Genomic DNA, 15000 nt, shown 5'->3' on the forward strand with positions numbered 1-15000 from the left:
GAAGACTATAAAACACAAGAACATTCAAATGGCGCTAGAAGATAGAACATCTCCTATGCTCATGGATTGGCAGGAGTAACATTGAGAAAATATCCATATTACCAAAAGCAATCCACACATGCAATATAATTTCCATTACCAGTTCAATGATATTCTTCCCCAGAAGAAAAGAGAATCATAAAATCATAGGGAGACAAAAAAGTAAGAATCACATAGCATTTCAATTTGTACTACATATCCATAGTAACAAAAAGTCCCCACCACAAACATGGTCACATAAATCAATAAGTCACAACAGAGGACACCAAAACAAACTCACCCAGTTACAAACACCTAACTTTGGGAAAAGGTTCCGTGAACACATGTTGAAGAAAGGGACATTGAGGGACTGAGCAGATAGATCAGCCTTCCTTGCAGAGAACTAGAGACCAGTTCCCACCACTCACACTAGGAGGCCCTCAAGTGTGCAGTGCTATAGCTCCAGGGCGTCTGATGCCTCCTACTCTGCACCCACATACACCTACATACAGACACACATATTAGAGTAAATAAAATAACTACTTTCTTTTTCTTTTCTAAAGAAAGGCATCTTTAAAGAACTAATGTGGAGAGACATGATATCCACATATAGAAGACAGAAACTAGAACAATATCTCTCACTTGAGCAAAATGAGTTCAAAATTATATTAAGATCAATATCTTAATATAAAACCTGAAATGTTGAAGCTGTTACAGGTAAACATACACTTCATGATACAGTAATGGGCAATGATTTTTCTCACAAAAGGGACTATATAAAACTAAAAGGCTTCTGTACAGCAAGTGAACTAATTACCAGCACAAAGAGATCAGTCACAGAAAAAAAAAAGCCAACTATTTTACTACAGGGGATCAATATTCAGAATACAGAAATGATTCTATTATAAAATTAATAAACACTCTAATCAATAAGTGCATAAATGAAGTGAACATTCTTCATTTGAAAAATGGACAATAAACAAATAAACAAACCTAAATCAGTAAGTAAATGACATCTTATTTGATCACAGAAATGCATATGCACAGTTTTGATATCATAACTCTTTAGGGGATTTTATCTTATCCCAGTCAGATGGATATTTTCAAATAACTTTGGTGAGGATAAAGAGAAAAAGAAGACCTTATATACTTGGTTTGAATGTAAAGTAATCCAGCTACTGCAGAAAGCAGTAGAGAAGTAACATACACACACACACACAAACTATATGACCCAACCATACCAATCCTGGGTACATACCTGAGGGAATTGCACAGAGATGTCTACACTTCTTCATTACTCACACACTAGCAAGGATAGTCAAATATGTAATCAGTGTAATGACTGCTAATAGATGAACAGGTAAAGAAAATATGGTGATCACAGAGTTGAGTATTACATAACAAGAAGGAAGACTGAAATCATTTGCAAGAAAATATATGGGAATGTAGAGTATCCTGGTTGGTGAAAGAATTTAGGAACCATCACATGCTTTCTCTCATAAGCAGTCTACAATTTTTAAGAGACATGAAACTTCTAGAAGAGATGCTGTTTGGTATTTGGAAAGAGGAAGCAGGTGGGAGCAGGAGACTGAAAGGTCATGTAGCTGTTGGACTGAGAATGCACCCTGGGCTCCGACACTTGAACACTGGTCCGAGCTGCAGGCGATGTTTGGGGAGGCTGAGGAGGTGCAGACTGCTGGCAGGAGCACGCGGGGGAGGTCTTTAGACTAAATGCCTCTCATCACACGCAGCTCACTTCCTCTTTGGGCTGACATTTGAAGATGGGAGTGCTCAGCTCCCTGTCCCTGCCATCAAGCCTGTGGTGTGCTGCCAGGTCTGCACCATGCTGAATTATTATTCCTATGGAAGCCTAAGCACAAATGAACTCTGCCTTCTATATTGTTTTCTTGGTCAGGGTGTTTGTCAAAGCAATAGAAAGTAACTAATACAGAAAATAATATCAAAGCACATGATATACATGCGCTTTACATATGACATTACAAAGAAATCTACTGTCTTTAAATCTAATAGATGGTGTGCTCGCTTCGGCAGCACATATACTAAAATTGGAACGATACAGAGAAGATTAGCATGGCCCCTGCGCAAGGATGACATGCAAATTCGTGAAGCGTTCCATATTTAAAAAAAAAAAAAAATCTAATAGATGGTAAAAAAAAATCTAATAGATGGTAAAAAATACACATATATTCTGTATATAGCATTAGGGTTTTGTTTGTTTAGTTTATTTGCTTGTTTGTTTGTTTTTGATGCAGGCTTTGGAAAAACATGTACAAAATATCATTTTTCCCCTTGCTTTCCAGAAGTCTCTAGAGTTTTCAGATCCATCTTATGGGTATATATAATAAAACAAACTACAAATTTACCCATATCTTAACAAACTTTAAGAAAGAAATGAAGCATTCTTCTCACATAAAACACACCTATAACTAATATCCCTTAAAATTGACAGTGACTAGCCATATAATTCAAAAACAGATGGCAAAAGAGAGATGACTCAGCAGTTAAGAGCACTTTCTGCTCTGGCAAAGGACCTGGATTTGGTTCCCAGCAACCATGTGAGGTACCACACAAGCACCTGTAACTCCAGTTCCTGAGGATCTAGAGCCCTTTTCCAGCTTCTGTGGGTAACGCACACAAATGGCACACACACACATACACATACAGCAAGGAAAATAAATATTCATATGCTTAAAGGAAAAATAATACTTTTCAAATAGAGTTTCTTTTTACTTTAGGGCTCTAAGCCCAGTAAAATGGAAAAAGCAAACAAAAAAAATAAAATAAATAAACAAACCTCATCACTTGTACATTCCATTGAAATACAAAAAGAAATCCAAATAACAAAACATCGTAAGAAATGTATATTTCAGAAGAGTCATTGATGTGGAGAAGCCGGGGCTGGGGGAACTGGTAGGAATGGAAGGAGGGGAGACTGCAGTCAGGATGGAGAGTATGAAAGAAGGAGAGGGGAGGAGGAGAAGGAGGAGAAGAAGCAAGAGAGAGACAGAGGGGGTGAGGTGGGGAGACGTGTACTTATTAGGTCCTGGCTACACCTGACCTTATCCCATCCACAATAATGAGCTCCGCACATGTCCTCCAGCGTCTGGAAGCCATCACCAATGGAGCATCCGGTGGGAAGATGAAGTTCCCAGCGTAAGTCCTCCAGGCCATCTCCCAAGAGCTCCTGCCTGACCAGTCACTCCCTGCTAAGCAGACAGACCTACTGACCTGTCCCTGCTCATGGGTGCGTAGACATGGCCATGTCCCATGCCAGCTGAAGAGAGCTATGTTCTACACATGACTATAGAGAAGCTGCTGCCTTTGCTGTATGGGAAAGAGACAAATCAATTCAGGGGTTCTTTCATATCATCATGGACCCTGAGCAAACAAGGCATTCCCAGGCCTCGTGCTTAGTAACTGATTCAAACAAATATCTATTGATATTTTCATCAGAAAGAGGTTTAGGAGCCTCTTATAAAAATACATTTGTTGTCTTCAAGGCTTAATGATACTTGTCTTATCCCAATACTCAGAAAAAGGAGGCAAGCAGGTGGGTTGCAGGCCTGCGAGAGCTACATAGCGATAGTCCAGCTCAGGCGGGGGAGGGGAAGCCTTGTGGAATCACTTTCCCTTGTTTACTTATTTGTTTGTGCTTCTTCAGCACTCTCCATTTGAAACCACAGTGCTGATGTGGTATCCATGAAAATGGCACCCACAGGCTCATAGATTTGAATACTTGGTCATCAGGGAGTGGCACTATTTGAAAGGATTAAGAGGCAGTGTGTCACTGGGAGTGGGCTATGAGGTTCCAAAAAGCCCATTCCTAGCCCAGAGTCTCCTTCTTACTGCTGCTTGCTGATACAGATATGAAACTCTCAGCTCCTTCTCCAGCACCATGCCTGCCTGGGCGCCCCCCGTGCTCCCTGTCATGATGACAATGGACCAAACCTCCGAAACTGTAAGCTAGCCTTCAATTAAATGCTTTCTTTTGTACGAGTTGGCATGGTCCCAGATGGGTTTGTTTGCTTGTTTGTTTGTTTGCTGTATCATTATTTGCTTTCTTTTGAGAGGGAGGTTGCAAGGCCAGAGAGCAGATGTGGAGGGACAGGGAAATGAATGGCAGTCTTTACAAAACAAAAAAGAAACAAGAAAAAAAAAGAGTTATGGTCACGGTGTTTTTTCACAGAAAGAGTGTACTGACCACTCACTAAGAGAGATGATTTTCCTCCTGTACATGAAATTTCATTCCCATTAAAATAACCATAATTTTTTAATCATTATTTCTTAATTTTCTTTTTTAAAAGGATTGGACGGACATCAAGATGGCTTAGTGCACAGGAGAACTTGCTGCCACGTCCGGCGAGCTGAGTGACCACATGGTGGGAAGAGACCACCACACTGGCACACTGTCCTCTGATCTCCACATGCCTACCACAGAAGGTGCACACATGCACACATGCACATGCGCGTGCACGCACACGCACACAACACACGCACACATAAATACACACACACACATGCACACACAGCAATATATAAATGTAAGAAATGTTTATTTTTTAAAATAAGTATTGGAATATAGTAAACATGTACAGGAAAGGTAGACATATGTCACATTAGCTTAATTTAGAGAAACGCTGACTTGATAATTTTTCCTTCTCCTAATCTTAATTGCATATTCTATTATAGAGTGAAGCATAATGTTTTACAGGCGCTTTCATATATTACAGATAAGAATAAAAATATTTACAAACTCTGTGCAAGCTGATCTACACAAAGATAATGTGTTTAAAGCCCAATCTTATCCTTAGACCTAGGAATGTCATATTTAACAAGTTTCCGTGAGAAACTCAGAAATTCATACAAAGGTATTCATTATATATTAATTACAGTAAAAATTATAGCAACTTCAATAATAGTAGTATACATTATCTACATGAAATACATCCCAGTGCCCTCAGTGACACTGTAACCTTGGATAATAACAAACTATCTTTCTCTATACATACACAAACTAAGATTTTTTTTCCCTACACATACATACCTATGACAGCCTGATTTATAAGTCAGGAATAATGAAAGGATAACAGTAATGAAACAGAACAATATAATAAAAGTTACATAAAGGCAGTATCTCCAAATATGTCAGTGACTACACTCTCCCTTTCTGCAGTGCTGCTATGAAATGGAACAATGCCTATGTGACAAGAAGCGAGGTAACAAGACCAAGCACCACAGTGACTCACTGGGCCTCTGTTAATACTGTAGCAAGAGATCAGAAGGCAGAGCACTGACAGAAACACGCTGCCGCCTACCAGGTGATTAAACTATAATTTAAAAGTTGTTAAATTATGTGGTCTATGGATACAAAAACTAGCAATCCCATTGCAAAAAAATATACAGTTTTCAGCAGATAAAAGTAAAAATGTGATTAAATAAACAAGTTGGTATGATGCGACTTAGAAAACAGAAGAGGAGGGCAAACAGAGAATGGAAGAAGAGACAGGAAAGGCAGAGTCAACAACAGAAGACAGGGAAGGGATGGAGAGATAGAGAACTGTGAAGACAGAGAAGTAGAAACTTTACAACAGCTCAGAAAAGCAAGTTTTGAGTTCTGAAGTTTTAGTTTCAATCTGTGTAATTGTCACTGAAGTATTTACTCTCTGTTCCTGTGTCTTCAACTGTAAAACAATACCTTCATTATACAGCTGAGAGATATTAAATTGCTACTATATTACAATGACTAGAATACTGTTAGCAATCAATGCTTTTAACTATTCCTGGGTAGAATAACAAAAGAACTAACTGTGGAAAGTGGAATAGATTGTTGGAGCGTGTATTTTTCTATCATTTCTAAGTTTTTACCAATCAATATGCAATATTTTATGAAGGACAAGAAATGAGTTGTCCTTAAGGGGTAAACTAGTGGATTTTATATCCTTTTCTTACATACTTCTAAAATTTATGTTCCTTTTTAACAGTCTTTTATTGTTTAGACAGCCCCTCGATTCTCCTCCCTGTAACTTGACTGCAATTCAACTCTGGGGTGTGGGTTAGTTGAGACTGCTGGTCTTCCTATGGGGTTGCTCTCCCTTTCAGCTTCTTCAATCCTTCCCCTAATTCAACCATAGGAGTCCCTAACCTCAGTCCAGTGGTTGGGTGTAAGTATTTGCACCTGTCTCAGTCAGCTGAGGACAGCCATCCGAGGTCCCTGGCACATATGGAGCAGAGGTCTACCTGGTTTGGCCTCTGTGGGAGAAGATGCACCTAACCCTTGAGAGCCTTGAGGTCCCAGGGAAGAGGGAGGCCTGATCGGGGGACAGCATCCTCTCGGAGGCAAGGGGAGAAGGAATGGAATGAGGAACTGTAGGAGTGGGGATTGAGAGAGGAAACAACTGAAATGTAAATAAATAATATAATTTAAATTTTAAAAAAGAGGTCAACTCTGGCTTTGTATATGATTTAATAACTATAAAACTCTATGGGGCTGGCAAACTGGCTCAGAGGTTAGAAGTCAGTGTTCTTGTTAAGGAAAAAAGTTACACAGCACCCAGGCCAGGCAGCTCAAAGCTGCCTACAAGGGGAGCTAATGCCTGGGACCTCTGTGGGCAGTTATATTCACCTGCACACAACACGCACACACGACTGTGCATAATTTAAAAATAATAAAAGTCAATCTGTTTTTTCAATATGTGTGTCTTATTTCATAGCTACCAGTACAGGGTAAATATTCTGGTTTATAGTTCCAATTATTCATAACAAGTAATAGATCATGTAAAAGTTATATAAATATATATTTTATACATTAATAAGTTATTTAATATTTTGTGTGTAATAAAAGCCCAACTCAATGAAAGGCTTTTTCTTTCATACAAAGAAGAAACTACTTTCTCTATCATGCATACTCCTTGACATATAAGTGTCCACAAAAAGGTTAACAAAAAAAGTAACAAAAAAGAATGATTTCAAATAATAAGGTATTTGAAAAGCTCTGTTTTTAATGTGCATAAGTGTTTTACCTGCATGTCTATCTGTGCACGGTATGCATGCCTGGTGCTTGTAGAAGCCAGAAGAATTACCTAGAACTGGAGTTACAGACGGTCGAGAGGTTCCCTGGGAGCACTGGGAATCAAACCCACTGTCCTCTGAAAGAGCAACTAGAGCTCTTAACCACTAAGCCCTCTCTCCAGGCCCTGAAAAGGTTCTTTAGGTAACTGTGTCAGAAATAAATCACTCCAAAATGCCCAGCTTCCCAATGTGTACAACAGTATAACAATTTATTCATAAGGCTAACTATAGAGTTGTAGCCATTTGTAGCTTCCCAGAAACACTGTGTCCATATAGTATCAATTAAAGGTTAATAAAATTAAAGTGTAGGTGAAAGAAAGAAAAGAAGAAAGAGAGACAACAGATTTTAGAGCCTTTGCTTCCTTTCATTGAATTTGATACTGCTTTATATAAAAGTAAAATTTTTAACTCCAGCTTCCAGGGGTATCAATAGAAATTTTGATTTGTGGCTCCCTTAAATTGCATAGAGCCAACCTAGCAGAATTAAGGGGTTCAACTGTGTTGGAAACAAGCTACTTATTAAAATGAATTGTTAAGCTGTGCAGCAGATGAGAAAGAACAAAAGAACTATAGGTCTTATATTACTCATCCTACTGCTACAAAACAAAGCACTCCAAAACATTAAAGAAAAACCATGGGCGCACAATTCTGCAGTCGCATGTGCGCTGGCCTAGCTGAGCGACTCAGATGGCTGCAGGAGAACCAGCCTTTCCTGTAGGCCTCCATCAAGCCCCAGTTTGCTATTCTATCTGCTTAAGGGGATGAATTGGCCAAGCCAAGAAAAAGTGTGGGGGAGACTGTACAGAGCCAGTGTACCGAGGACCATGAATCAGAGGGGTCAAAGCAATGGGAAGGATGGCAAACTAACAATCTACCAGCACTGTGCTCTCTGGACCTGATGAATCATAGCCCTCCCACCTGAAACAGTTTCAAAGAACCCCCAAGTCTGTGACAGAGGAACAAAGTTCTTTTTCTGCAATAGGCATCAGGGTAAAGGTAACGATTCCAGGGTATGGCTTGGGTTTACGGACACTCATGATATAAAAACACAAATGACTTTTAAAAAAAGAGAGAGAGAAACGAAAACAATGGAAGAAACAAGAGAAGTCATTTGTTCACCAAATCCAGCACTGTACATATGTTGGCCTCTTATGCAAAGAATGCTCCTCTTCCTGGAATGACTCTACCACATAAACATCATGGTCTGCCCCTGGGCTTCTCACTAGGAGACCACATCCTTTTTTTTGTTTAAAGAAATGGTTTTTGTCATAGTATGTTGGAGACCATAGGCTCCCTTTTAAACTGACTGTTCCTTTTAATACCAGATAATTTAACCCCCTTAAAAGTCATAGATTTCTTATTAATTTGGGTTCATGACAGTCAATACAAAATTATATTAATAATTTTTCAAAATATACCTGTATTTTAGAAGTGCCAGGTTGTGGTGACTCAATGTCTTGAGAGTGTTAGACTCTCTTGCATCTAACTAAAAAAAAATTATGAAGCACTGCCTCACTCTTTTGAGATCTTAAAGCATTTTCCAGTCTGGATGTTAAATTTACCCCAAATCTTGTCTTACTCTGGGAAGCTTTTGCCCACTTAGAAACTAGAAATGGACCAGGGTTTGATATTCTAACCTATAAAGTCTTGGACTCTCTGTACTCTCTTTCATTTGCAATTCATTTCTCTGATTGCATACCTTAGACAAAAATGCAGAAAAGAAACTGACAGTTTGAACTCTCCTCCCAGAAGCCCTCTCAGCCCAATCTATAGGTTTGTTAGGTATGCACATCTCAAAGTTCCTGAAATGACAGTTTAAGAGGTTCCAGTAACATGGACGAGGGCAACCTGCATTCCTGGTTTCCATTAAAGTTGCTTGTCAGTTAACAAACTCTTCCAAAACTCTCCCCACTTTTCCAACCCAGAAAAGCAGAGTTACAGAGCCTCAGAACTAACATTGCCTGTTTGAGGAATGACAGAGCCTCACTAAAAGTTGCAGGTTTGGCTTGGTTATCTACTACTTTGTAACAAATCACTGCCAAACTTGAGTCCTACAAGGACAGCCAAGTTACTGTCTGCAATCAGCATTTGGGGCCACAATTGGTAGGGAAATCCCATTCAGACATCTCTGGAGGTCACTCATGTGGCTAGGATCCACTGAGGGAGGGCAAGGACAACTGAGCAGCCCACACTGACCTCATGAACATATCAGGCTTATCGAAGTGAGGCTTGCTGGCCAGGATCTCAATAATGTCCCAGTGTCCCCTCCAGTGGAACAGCTGGAGTTCTTACACATTTTTAGTTCAGAATGTTCACCAGGCTTCTACCTGAGTAATATCTGCTGACGTCTCATTGGTCAAATCAGGTCACTAGGCATTAAAAATGGTGAGGTATTAGAGGAAGAAACACTACACAAATCAATGAGAGAAGTCCGAGTCGCTGAGAAGCCATTTCTGTAAAACTCAGCATGGCTCCCATCCTAAGCGATAGGCCATTCCCTCAAACGACACTTGTGCTCAAGCTTCTTGCTCACCATTTGACAATGACACAAACCGCTCGGTGGTAAGAGTACTTGTCTAGCATGTGTGGAGCCCTAGGCTCATTCCCAGCAACACAAAAAGAAAGAAGAAAGAAAGAAAGTTACAGTGACGACAGTGTTTTTTAAAACAAAGACAAGAATATTTACCAGCAAAAATAAAAAATAACTATTAAAAACAAATTATTATACAATGAATAAAATGTTCACTTTTAAAATAAAGTGAATAGAAAATGGAAAACAAGACAAAAGAAAAAATAAAGTTCTTAAAAGTACTGAGAAAATTTTCAAAGGACAGATTTATAAATTGATAAGAATATATGAGAGAGTACTGCATGCTAAAATTGACACAGGGATGTAATGCGTAAGAGAATGGGGGAGGTGCTGGATAAATGGCTCAGTGGTTCACAGCAGTTGTTCGACTAGCTGAGGACATAAGATTGAGTCCCAGCATCCGCATACTGGCTCTTGACCATCAGTCCCATTCTAGGTGATCCAGTGCCCTCTTCTCCCCCAAGTGCATACACAGAAAATAAAATAAAGAAATCCAAAGATACTTTTAAAAAGAAGGTCAAATGGACATATCCTAGAAGGTACAAAAGGAAGAAGAAGGTCAAATGGATATATCCTAGAAGGTACAAAAGGAAGAAGTATTAACAAAAACAATTAGAACCTGTTGTACAAAGGCAACTAGAAAAACTCTAACAATTTGCACTCACACTTGCAGCTGTCCAGAAAAGAAAAAAAAAATCTTAACCATTAGTATTTATAAAAGTTGTCACAATAAATATCCAAAAGTACTCAGAAAATGATTCTAATTTCATAGGGCTCAGGTAAAACTCATGAATCATAATTAATAAATACATAAGGTGATGTTAACAGAAAAAGGCCCAAGAATCACATTGACTTCAAAAGAAAACTTTTAGACTAAGAACAGACAATGCCTCCAGATCCTTAGCATTGCCTTTACTGCCTAAGTCCCTATGACAGGTCCATACTTAAAATTTTATAATCAAAGGCAAACATGATATAGCTCAATTTAAGCAGGTTCATTGGGGCAGGCCTTTCTCCAGCCGTAAGGCAGCATTTTTCAAACTGTAGGTCATGCCCAATGAATGAGTCATAGAATCAACTTAATGGGTTGCAAACATAACTGAAAATATCAGAGGGCATTGCACATAATTGAAGGTAATTATCTTTTAAGTATTGTTACATGGCACTTTTGTTTCAGTTGTGCATAGGTGTGTATAGTACAAAAGATAATACTTAGTATGAGTCATGGGTAAAAAGGGCTGAACATCTCTGCCATAAAGAACATGATAAGTTCATCATGGAGCAAAAAAAGTTTTCAGAATAGTGAAAAACAACCTCAAAGTCTAAGAAAAAAATGATTAATGAATATTTAGCATATTTCTGTAGTTTAATTATTCAAGCACATTAATGCTTCAAAGAACAAATTTAATATGCATTTATTCAGTATGTGAATGCAGAGATGAGAAGAAAATAGCCTTTTCTTTGAGAAACTTATAAAGTACAGTTAGTAATAATCTATGAAATAACTAGAAGATAACAGAAAAGAATTTCTAATCACGGGTGAAAGATAATTGTAACCTGAGGTTAGTTTTAAAAGAACCATGAAAAAAAAAAGCAAAGAAGGTATTGAGTTCTGTTATATATCAAATTTGGCTAACTGCTTTTTGAAGAGAACCCCAAAATCTCAGTGGCATACACAGCAATGAATTTATCCCATAATCATGCAGAAAATTACGTACCTAGAAGCCCATGGTCTCCCCATGTGTTTGCTCTACTGTAATATTCAAACAGAGGTCTAGACTAAAATCACACCACAGAATTTCTCTAGTCTATGACGGTATGGATTCTATAAGCCTTCAACAGAAACTCTATTTTGAATTCTGAATTTTAATCTTTTCTTGAACAAGTGATCCATGGTATGATAATTTCTATAAACTGGGTGGTGCAGCTTCAGTCAGCAGGATGGATCTGAAGGGTAAGAAGATACCTGAATTTTTTCCCATGCAGGAAAGACCATCCTTTCCAGGACCATCAGACTACAGACAGGAAAACCTAAGCCCAAAGTACACCTTTGATATGTAAGCTTAGCCAGAGCCTCAGAGACAGAATTAATGTGTTGTAATCACTCCGAAGGTGACTAGGCAACTAGAGACCACTCCTCAGGTTAGCAAGTCTTAGGCCTGTTCTTTGTCCTTCCACAAGACCCCAGGGAAAGCCAGACACTTTGCTCTGGCTCCTGTCTTCTGCCTTTGGACCACTCTGATGTCTTTCCGCTGAGGCCTAGTGTGTGGACTCACCTCTCACCTCCAGCCATGTAAGCACAACCTTTTTTGGCCACTAACAGAACACAAACATCTGTGACAGCCAGAAACCTCAGAGAGCAGCTAAAAGAGCATGAGCTCAGTGTCACGGGGGTGTTTTGGGTCACAGAATGGGGCCAGATTCCCAGCCACTTTTTATTGGCCAGAGTCCAGTCATGTGATATTGGGTTCTCTAAGAAGGCACACCCATTTTTATTATCTCTGATAGGAAATACAAACACACAGAACTGCTAGGGAAGGCAGTTTATAGCCTTGGGCCGAAACAGAGCATTTACACTCCCTAGTGCTCTTCTTTCTCTCTAAAATAAAAACATTGCACAATAAAGAATGTAGGTGGGGAAGAACACAGACTTAGAGGCTAGGAGCCAGGGGACCTGGCCTGAGAAATACAACCACAGAGACATCCCTGGGGGGGGGGGAGGTTGTTGTTTGCACATATGCAAGATGAGGTAATGAAGAATCCTGTGTCCAGAAACACACACACACACACACACACACACAAGTCTACTAAAGGACTGGGAATTGGGTTAGAAAACAAACAGAACCCTTGTTCTGATAGTTATCATCTTAATCTAATCAAACTAAACCCCACTTCAACTCTACAGGGCCACCAGAGCTCAGCAATGAGGTAAGCCAAGCTGGCCCTTCAGGGAGCCCTCTCCAGCAGGGAAGCAGGATAAGGAGAGGAGCTCTAACTAGTCAGCAGATCTTTTTTGGAGAGGGCTCACAGACTAGGTACTTGGTAGTTAAAAACTGAGTATTAATGAACCATTCTACTACAAGGTACATGCATCAGGAAAGTACATAGAAGGACTAAATATGAACTGGGCATTATTTATGCAACTACTATGCAGTGTTCAATAACACGAACAATAGCAATGATTGTGCATATGTATGCACACACACACACACACACACACACACATACACAGAAATAGTGAGATAGTAAAAACTAGTGTGCCTTGGGAGAACGCATGGTCATATCTGTAGTACAATGTGTGGGCATCTTCAATTACTTCAATAAATTTTTCCAGATAGGAAGGGGGGTCTCACTAAATACAAACTATTTGAATTCTTTGTTAATGACAGATTGCAGAACTACATAAAAACTTGTAACATCTTAACTTCAGGAGAAATTTCTGTGCCAAAAGGAATCGGGGAAGAACATACACAGGGCAAAACCCCATAAAATATTCCAGCACTAAGCCCTGGCTTCTTTGGACATCAGCCTCAGACAGTGCTTGGGGAGGGGGGCATGGAGCACAGAGAAGTGGGGTCTGCATGGAAGAAGAGCTGTGCCAGGTGCTCACCAACATCTCAAAAGGACAAATTCAGCAGGAAGTTCCAAATACCACCTAATATAAATATATAAATCAGAATACATCTCTTTCTTTCAGAGTCTGTACCTAGCTTCTCTGAATATCAGAAAAACAGTTATGAATAAAACTATGACTACTGAGTCTTATAAAGCCCTCTATATGCTTAAATTTTTTTAAGTAGAGATTTGAGAGAAAAAAGGGGTCTCTTTGCTTACTTTTTTGACAGGACTTTCAGTTTTTAGCTCAGCAGGAAGTAAGATAATGACTACAGAGCTAGGAAGGAGCCTAAGAGGTTGATTACAAGCCAGTTTTTTTCAGGCTCATACATAGGTAGCTAAAAGTCAAGATAATTTCAAACCAATGACATGTATTATTAATGAATAAAGACCTAGGTGCTGAATTAACTCTATTTTCCCTCATATTCTGAAATTTTTAAATTGTTTTACATAAATATCTCTCTGAAGTCTGAGCTGGAAAGATAGCAGAATGCAATCGTGATTTCTAGGGTTGTCCCTCTGGCAATGCAAAACAGGAAAAAGGGAATGGGTGCTATTTAAAAATTATACGGCAATTATATTAAAAATAAGATGATGGTACTCAAAATGACTTCACTCCCTTACTTTATAAAGCCTTAAATTTTAATTTTAAATGTGGAAAGCACACACCTGCTATCAGAGTCAATGACCCTGCTGTAGGCATTCTCATTCAAATAAAATATAAAACTTTGGTGTGAGGTCATTAAACTATTCCTAGGGCACCCTTTTGCTCTAAAAGCCTTGGTAAGTCACTGAAATTCTAATCTGAATAATTGCATTCCACCTACATAAATTCCCTCTGTAGTTTTAACTATATTCAATATCAGTCTTCATTTACTGAATAAAATTAATGTTGTGTAATATGGTGCTTCTATATGAAAAAAAAAAGTGCATCTGCTTTCATAGGTAACCTTTCAACAAGCAGGAGGAGTGATTCATGGACACTACAGGGAATAACAGGTCACCATGAATAATCATTAACCAGTAATTGGTACCCACAATCATTATGTGCTGAGCATTGCTAAGGAGATGTCTTATCCAAATGACTGTATCTACAGAGCTGTATTTGAAAAAAAAGAGTCCAGTATATCATAAACTGAACACTGTTTTCAATTGAACCATTGTGTCATATATGATTTAATTTCACCTAACCAGACTCTCTTCCTGTTTGATAATCCTTATCCTTCTAGTCAGATAGTTATGAGTTAGAAATTAATACTAGAAAACCTAAGCTAAGAAAAGAACTACTAAGGAGAGTTTTAAAATGTAGATAATTATTTCTCAAAGATGAAATCCTAAAAACAAGTTGTCCTACGGCACTGCAGCCAATAAGAGCTTGTGAGAGACCCAAAGAGTTCCTATAACAAAATTTACTTCTCAAAGTGAATATTCAGGATTGTCATAGCACTATCCCAAAAAGCCAAAAGAGCAGGATTACAAATCTCTTTAATTAGATTTAGTTTCTGCCTCAGGGTTTTCTTAAATAATGAATCTACAAGTTACAAAGTGACTTGAAGACAGGCCACAGGTCACACTAAGGTGACAATAGAATTGGTCGTGAGTATCTGAAAACTGAAGATATCCAAAACAAAGGAAATATCCCAGCTACCATTCTCTCACAAATTTGTCGATCTTGGTCTATAAAAAAT

At 38.7% G+C, this 15000-nt stretch overlaps 1 protein-coding gene and 1 non-coding gene across 4 annotated transcripts in view; one reads left to right on the forward strand and one right to left on the reverse strand.

Annotated features, from left to right (window-relative positions):
- The window catches only part of Immp2l (inner mitochondrial membrane peptidase subunit 2), a 947147-nt gene that overhangs the window by 875969 nt on the left and 56178 nt on the right, over positions 1-15000 (reverse strand). The gene's annotated exons all lie outside the window — the stretch shown is intronic.
- On the forward strand, positions 2055-2161 carry LOC127688290 (U6 spliceosomal RNA). The gene has a single exon (XR_007978674.1). It is a non-coding gene; the product is annotated as a U6 spliceosomal RNA (small nuclear RNA).

This window comes from Apodemus sylvaticus, chromosome 6 (genome assembly GCF_947179515.1).
Source record: "Apodemus sylvaticus chromosome 6, mApoSyl1.1, whole genome shotgun sequence".
NCBI classification, from domain to species: Eukaryota; Metazoa; Chordata; class Mammalia; order Rodentia; family Muridae; genus Apodemus; species Apodemus sylvaticus.